The following is an 8,104-nucleotide window of genomic DNA, read 5'->3' as shown; positions in this document are numbered from 1 at the left end:
CACATTTGTTCTTTATCTGTCACGCACACATATGTGTGTGCACACTCGTGCGAAACAAAGCTGGCTGTCTCTTATTCACAGGCTGTGGAAACAGATTTGCCTCAATGTGTTCATTGTCTCATGAGGGGAGGGGAATACAAAAAGAGATGTAGCGCTGTACAGGAGGGAGATTTGCCCTCCATAGAGAATCAGTGGAGGAAAATTAGTACACATACAGATGTAGCTGCTGTACACGACCATCTTTTGCATGCTTGCTGCACTAATGCTGAGCAGTTGCACAACCCCAAGAGGAACTGTTGAAGGAGAGAAGCTTCCTCTGCTAGAGCAGAAGAGATGCAAGCACTGAGCTAGGCTTTACCGGATCTATGAAAATTGTAATAACAGTTTTGTTTAATTCTTCATGTTGGTCCTCAAACTTAAAGTCCCCCTCCACTCAAAAATGTGTTTTGCATATTACTTCAGCTGTTCACAGTTTGACACTAGTAGGCTGTTTTCACATTCATCTGCTGAAGGGGGAAAGTTTCGCTTTGTTCACCTTAAATCTGAGTTTAAAGATCTCCTCCGGACATGTATTAAAGCATAAAAATGCTCTACTTGGATAAAATAATGTGAGTCTGACAGTTTTTCCACAAAAAGGAAAATTGCCATTTTAAAATCCTTAAAATGACATCTCCTCCCTCAGTTCATATTCCAGCATCTATGAATATGCAAATATTCTTCATTTTAGAACTGCTGGACACAAGATGTCTCCTACTTCACTCTAAAGTACATTTCAGTATGTGTGCTCTGGAGGCTTCAAGTTTCATACCACACTTATGTAAGTTTCATACTGGACCACGACTGGCTTCCACACTAGTTGTGATGTCACAAATCCTGTTTATAGACCCACCTCTTAAATTTATAGATTTTCAGTGATCACAGAGAAACTTTCCCCCTTCAGTAGATGAAGGTGAAAACAGTTTCTAGTGTCAAACTCTGCACATATATCACATGCACAACATTCTGCACAGTGAAGCTCAAATACTGTATTCAACTGTTGGAACAAAAAGAAAAACATTTTTGAATGGAGGAGGACTTTAAGGGTTGGGTCTACGAGAGTAATTTGTGACATCGCAACTAGTTTGGAAGTTAATTATGGTCTGATATTCAACTTACATTCATTGGATGTGAAGACCTTTACAATGATTGGTAAATAGTGATTTTTACTGTACAAAGTCAATATTTTGATATGAATTTTTGATTGGTACTTTTTACACAAACAGGACAAAAAATTGAGGTCTGGGACCCGAAGATGTTTGAATATTGGAATCCCCCAGTGTTCTTCTTGCATTCTTTATTTCTTGACATTTTGCACACAGTTAATGTCCAGCTAGTCATATTCAAATGTAATAACTGGTAGAAGTGACAGAAACTAAAAGAGCTGATCTGATCATCAATCATTGCATAACAGAGCTCAGCCTGCAACTATGCTGTGCGCTGATATGAGTGTGCAGGGATTAAAAACTCTATAGGAGCCTTTAAAAAACTATAAGTGATGTACAGTATGTTGTAACACAAAACTATCGAGCATTTTTCAAGTCTGCGCATAGGGTGAAGGAAGCCTGAAGGGGTCGAAGCAGTCTGTTCTATCACTGAGTGTTACAATAAGGCTTATCCTGTTGGATATGGCTTATTCGGCCTTATTCAGATCCGCACGCCGGTAGGAGGTAGAATCGAGCCTCCATAGGATCTGAAGAGATGGGGGGCTTTAACGCCAGTGGGCCTATTGCTAGATGTGTGTAGGTGTGACCTTGGGAAGTGATGACCTCATCAACATCCCTGCCTGCAAAGCTAATCTGTTACATTCTGAAGGATGCTCCTACGATGGAGCCACCCATGAAGGTGACATTGGTGAGTGGGCTGGTGGCGTGGTAACACACCCCTCAACGCAACATTCCCACATGCATCCTGAGTATTGCATTCATGCATATGTGCAGAAGGATACGTGTGTACTGTACGAGCATGTGAATACTGTACTCATATTGTCATCAGACAATAAACTGCCATGATGAACCTCTAGTGATGTAACATCCTTCACCTTCATCAGCTGATCACCGACGGGCCTGCAGCAGGTGTTGCAGCATGATGGTGGTTGAAAGGTCAGGCTGCTTTCTCTAATCTCTTTTGCTCTGTGGCCATGCAACACATGGAAATCAACACATTTCCATTTCCACCTTTATTTTTCCAAGAAATGTTGGACTCAACAGCACTTTTCCGGTCATATGCTGTATATGAGTTTTTACCTCAAGGTGAGGCAATTTCAACAATAATACCAACATGTATGACGGTATCAGCCTAACTTACTGGGTGCAAGACTATCCTGCCCCCCTCTTATGTGTCAACAGATGCCCTTGAGCAAGGCACGTTGTCCAGCTGATGCAGAGGAGTTGCTCTGTGGAGAGCAGCTGAAGAACGATTGCTGCTGTAATGAATGCTTGTGAGCGAAATGAGAGGGAAGCTGAGCATATGTGCACATTATACTAAGCTCATGTACCATGTTTTATAAACACTGTTTAAGACTACATGGTTAACAGTTTTGTGACAGTGTTTGTTTATTTAAATATGTGCCCTATCATTAAGCCAGATTATTTATTGGTTTGTGTAGTTATTCTTTTATATATTTGTTTATATGGTGAGGTAAACAGCAATGGTATTCCTTTCAGTATGAAACAGATATATAAAACAGAATATGAGAGCCACTGTTGGATATTCACACTCACACACACAAACTACTGTAATTCACTACCCTGATCTTGAGCATCACATTAAAGGACAAATTCACAGTTTTTCAAGTCTGTCTTTAAACAACAGTCAGGTGCCCAAATTAACACTGAAAGAGGTTTTTCTTGCTGTAATCTTACATCCTGTTCAGACTGGCCATTAAAAGATCTCTGCATAATGTACTTAGCTACAAGGTCCCCCATCACATAGGTGATGGGGGACACAATCCAAAAGCCTCCTTCTGTGCACAAATGGATTTAAAAGTATATCAGAGGCTAATATGAAGCTCCAGCTGTCCAAATGAGTCAAACCAAGTAGATATCTTTCAACATTACAGTCTTTTTAGTGCCACAGTCTTCTGTTACTATACCTCCACCTCAGCTCAGCAGAAACACTGAGGAAACACAAAGAGGGAATTTAATGCCAAAAAGACTGTAAATGTGGCAGATATCCACTTGATATGACTAACTCAGGCTGCTGAACACTCATAACAGCTTCATATGAACTTTTAAATTGTGCTAAATACAATTTTGCACAAAATTATTGTATGGACACACTGTGAATTTTGACCCGTACACCGAAGCACTTTTAGAAGGGGATCTTTTAACGGTCAGTATGAACAGCAGGATTTTTTCCCCCCACCTGTTTCACCTGAACTATGTGTTAAGACAGGCTTGGAAAAATTGTGGACCACGCTGTCATTTAAGAGAAAATATCAAAGCAACTTCTGCATTTTTAACATCTGTAAACAGCAAAATAATATAAATCATAAAACTAAAATAACCCATTTCATACGCTGCATTTACAAAACAAAGACAAACCTTATTTTTCTTTGTTTAAAGTATAATTTAATATGACTGCTACTCCTTTAGGCATTAACAGTTGTCAGTGGCACTAGAGTTCATGTACCTACTATGGATCTAGTGTCACTATGAAATTCCTGTGTCTGTCCTGCTGTGACATATACACTCTTTAAGAGATTTTGTTGAGTGTTATTGTAATTATACGCTGTTGTTTTTGTTTTTTTCGTTAGTGATGGGAGCCTGCCTGTTGTGAGCATGTAGTGCGGCCGACTGGTCTGTGTGTTCACTTCAACTGTGTTTCTCTCAGACTCGGAGGAAAGCATGAGTGGACGGTTTCAAGCTCCCCTCTCGCTGAATTGATTCTACTATGGGTCCTCTAGAAACACGGCGCTGAAACACGGGGGATGCAGACTGCAAATTATTCCTTGTGTGCACTCTTTCTTACACTTTAAACGAGCCACGTTTAATAAACTCGAAGTTATAATGCTTTAATACAATTTGTGACGCCGTTGAAACGCACGCACTCCTACGCACTACCCACCTACATGCAAATGGACGTTTCCAGCTCCCCCCTGTACCCAAAGATGGTATATTCCACAATTTATTCCAGGGAAAGACTGACAGTTTTTTGGGTCATGAAGCAGCTGTTCAAGTCAGTGGTTCACCCTCCCTCCGCAAGAATAAGGAATTAGTACATTTCAAATTAGATAACGACAAAGGTTGGTGCAAGAAGAGAAAAAAAAGTATGACAATGTGTCCGCAGTACAAAATAAACCATTTAAATATGAGTAAAAATATTTTTTGTTGCAGATTTTTTTTTAAATAACTACATTTTCAACATATTAATGGGAACAGTGTCATGTGTGTTGTTTATATTTTGCAGTTGTGTTAGTGCAGCGGAGAGAATAAGTGGAGCAAATTCCTTCTGAAATTCTTGTGATATTTAAGGTTGAGAACTTCGATCTCTCTCTTGCTCTCTCTCTCTCTCTCTCTCTCTCTCTCATACAAACGCATGTACACACATACATGTAGCAGACCTACAGTGGAAAGTGGAGTTGAACAATGGTTGAATGACTTTTGACCCCTCCTCAATAAATCCAGCCAGTGTTACGTAGCGCCTTGGTAATCCATCAGCCTGCTACAGTATATAGGTTTATACTAAGGATTTCTCTGTAGTTCTCTTATCAAGGTATACAATTTAAACATGGTTATCATACATTTCATCATCAATACATGTTAGAAGGCCAGTATACATTTTTAATTTGTACATAGTAAAGTGCATGCATCCACTGCATTTATCTTTGTACTGTATGTGTGAAAAAGAAAAGTGTGTTTATGATGAGTGACTGAATATGTGCTGCATGCGTGTACTGACGATTGTTTTTGTGCATGTGTGTGTGTTTGTGTGTGCACACGCAACATGGGTCAAGCCCCTTGGAAACAGCAGCAGAGGTCCTCTGCTTTTAAGTGGATTAAAACTCCAGCACAATCCCCAGGGCCAGCAGGCATTGGACAGACTGGGTGTAGTTTAGATGAGGACTTAAGACTGATTATCTCTCATGCTGCCTTTGTTTTTACTGCTACTGTTGCGTATATGGGTAATACTGTACAGTATATGGAAATCTGTATTCTGCACATATTTTTAGTGAGACAGGTAAAAGCGATTCAGACTGCAAATCATCGTGGTTGTATTTTCCTCCATCTGTCTTGATTCCTTTGCTTAGTATTAGCCCAGCTCTACTTTGAACATCAGCTGTTACCAACTTTGCTGTGCTGCTGCAGTGGAAAGATTCCTCAGCTCTGAATGTATACCTGCAGTGTTTATGTTTAGTCTGCCGTCATGCAGCCTGTCTTATCTACGCTATAATATGTGAGCTCCTGTTATGGTTTCCCCAGGACCTAGCCTGTCACTCCCATACTTTTTGCAGTGCGTCAGCACCAATTAACCAGGTCAATATATTTCTGTGCTCCAGTTGTTCCAACTCTGATTCTGATACTGATTCAATTTCTGATCCTGATGTCTCATAATGTGAAAATATGTTGATACCAACCTGTATATTAATTAATCTGGCTCAGTCTGCTTGTAATGTCTCAAAGAGTAAAAAGTTTCACTTGCAATTTATTGAATTTGATTTCAAAAACATACAGATGAAGAGTTTATAGTTCAGTATCTATAATATAGTGCACAAGAATAATCAGAATCAGAATCAGAATCGCTTTATTTACCAAATGTATAATGTACACAGGAATTTTACTTTGTGATACAGCACAGTGGAAGAAAATAGCACAATAAGACATAAAAGAACACACTAAGTAAAAAGGGAATAGAAAAAGAAACATAATAGAATGAAATAACCCAATAAAATAAGAGTATATATACAATTTAAGAACAATAATACAGATACAGTTAAGAAATTATGTATGCTACATTATGCTACATATTGCACAGTCTTGGTCAGATGATTTGACCCATGGCAGGAGTACCATCCCATACAGTGTATGTGTGTGTTGTTTGAGAGGTGCATGCATGTGTGTGTGGGTGAGGTGGGAGGATGGCTTGCTGAAGAGAGTGTTCGCCTGAGGGGAAAAAATGCTCAGGTAACTGGTGGTCCTGGTCCTGATGCAGCAGAACCTGTGACCGAATGGAGGTTTGCTGATGAGGCAGTGAGCCGGGTGTGTGATGGGTCCCCTTCTATCCTGCTGGCCTGCTTCCTGGCTCTGGCATCATGCAGAACGCTCAAAGGCACCTGTTTCTGGCCTGTGAGCTGCCTGGCTGCTCGCACAATGTGTTCCAGTCTGAGTTTGGTGTGGGTGGAGGATGCGGGGTACCACACAGTGACGGAGGAGGTGAGGACACTCAGTGGTGACTCTTTGAAGTGGGTGCAAACTTTTGAAGAGATTCTTATTTTCGGGCGCAGTCAGAGGAAGAATATCCTCTGGTGAGCTCGCTTGATGACATTATATGAGAATATCTCCCATTTCAGGTCGCTGCTGATAGTGGTACCAGTTGACAGACTCCACCATTTGCATTGTTGATGAATAGCGGGGAATGTGAGGGTGAGTGTTTCTGGAAGTCCGTGACTACCACCACCTTCTTGTCGACACTGAGCCCCATGATATTTTCTGAATACCATGCTGCCAGCTGTGACACAGTGTTCCTGTAGGCCAACTCATCATTGTCCTTGATGAGGCCTAGGACTGTGGTGTCATAAGCAAACTTGACCATTGTGATGGAGGGGTGGCTGGAGGTGCAGTCACTGATGTATACGGAGTACAGACAAGGGGAGAGAACACAGCCTTGTTGGTGGTGATAGATGGTGATGGGGGCAGACCCATAAGAAACATTATTTTCCATTTTGAGGATTAAGTGTTGCTTTTCCTAAATGTATTATATTTTATTTTGGGAACACATTTATTTGTGTTAGGCAATATATTGTGGTGAATTCAGTGGTTGTTTTCATTTTTATGACCCCACATGATCTTCATAACCTCTATAATCTTCTTAGGATTTATGAGGCTTGGAACCAATGAAACAAATTAAATGATCCAGCTTTTTTCACTTCCACACATGTTGTGGCAGAAGGATAGCCATTGTTTTATTAAGTGAGCATCACTCGGTTTTCAAAACTAATGACAACAACTGTATAAAAAATGTCACATACTCTGTAGCCTTAATGCTTTGGGTGTGGATCTGGCTTCGGAAATCACATTATCTGTTCTGTCTCTGTCCCTCCCTCCTCTCCTGTTACTGTCCACTGTATACAACCCAATGATGCAGAGATGCTATAAAATTAATGTTTAAGGAAGTAATGACAGTCAAACAGTAGTTTGACTGTCAGCCAACAAGATAACAATGTCTTTGGCATACAGTAGGCGATGCACTCTACCTAACTGCCAACACTGTGTACTTTGTTTAACCACTAAATTTGTTTTAGACACTAATGCATTTTTTGTGTTCATTGTTTCTTTATGAATATAAATGTGTCATTTCAATGAATACCTACATTTCTGCACCATACCGCTTTATATTGTGAATTTAACGTGTCCACTCTGTTAGTGTTTACCAAGCATGTTCTAGTTAAGTTAAAATGTTGTTCTACATATAACAGTAGAAATTACTGTAATATCCAGGACTAGCTCATTTTTTATTGGACGTGTCAAATCTTGACTTTCAACATCCTGAAAGATTATATTTTTAAATCTTGTGTGCACAAGTTATTATCTTGCTCGCATCTTGTGTGAACAAGATAAATATATCAACACATCATAAGATATCAATTTGTGCACACAAGATAAATATATGATGTTTTGGGACTTCAGGGGCTCTATTGTTTTCACTGTGAACTTTCAAACCTGTTAAAAAATGATAATGATAATATAAAGATCAACTTCAGACTCAAGTTGAGTATAAAAAGTACAAAAAAGTATGTAACAGGATGTTCTAGATGTGCTGATTCACATGAAACAGAAGTTCGGCATGAGTTACTCAGTTAATTTTGAAGAGTAATCTAGAAGAGAATTAAGCAATAAGGAGAGTATAC

The sequence above is a fragment of the Scomber scombrus genome, chromosome 19, assembly GCF_963691925.1.
Source record: "Scomber scombrus chromosome 19, fScoSco1.1, whole genome shotgun sequence".
Classification (NCBI taxonomy): domain Eukaryota; kingdom Metazoa; phylum Chordata; class Actinopteri; order Scombriformes; family Scombridae; genus Scomber; species Scomber scombrus.
This window is presented reverse-complemented; position numbering follows the sequence as displayed.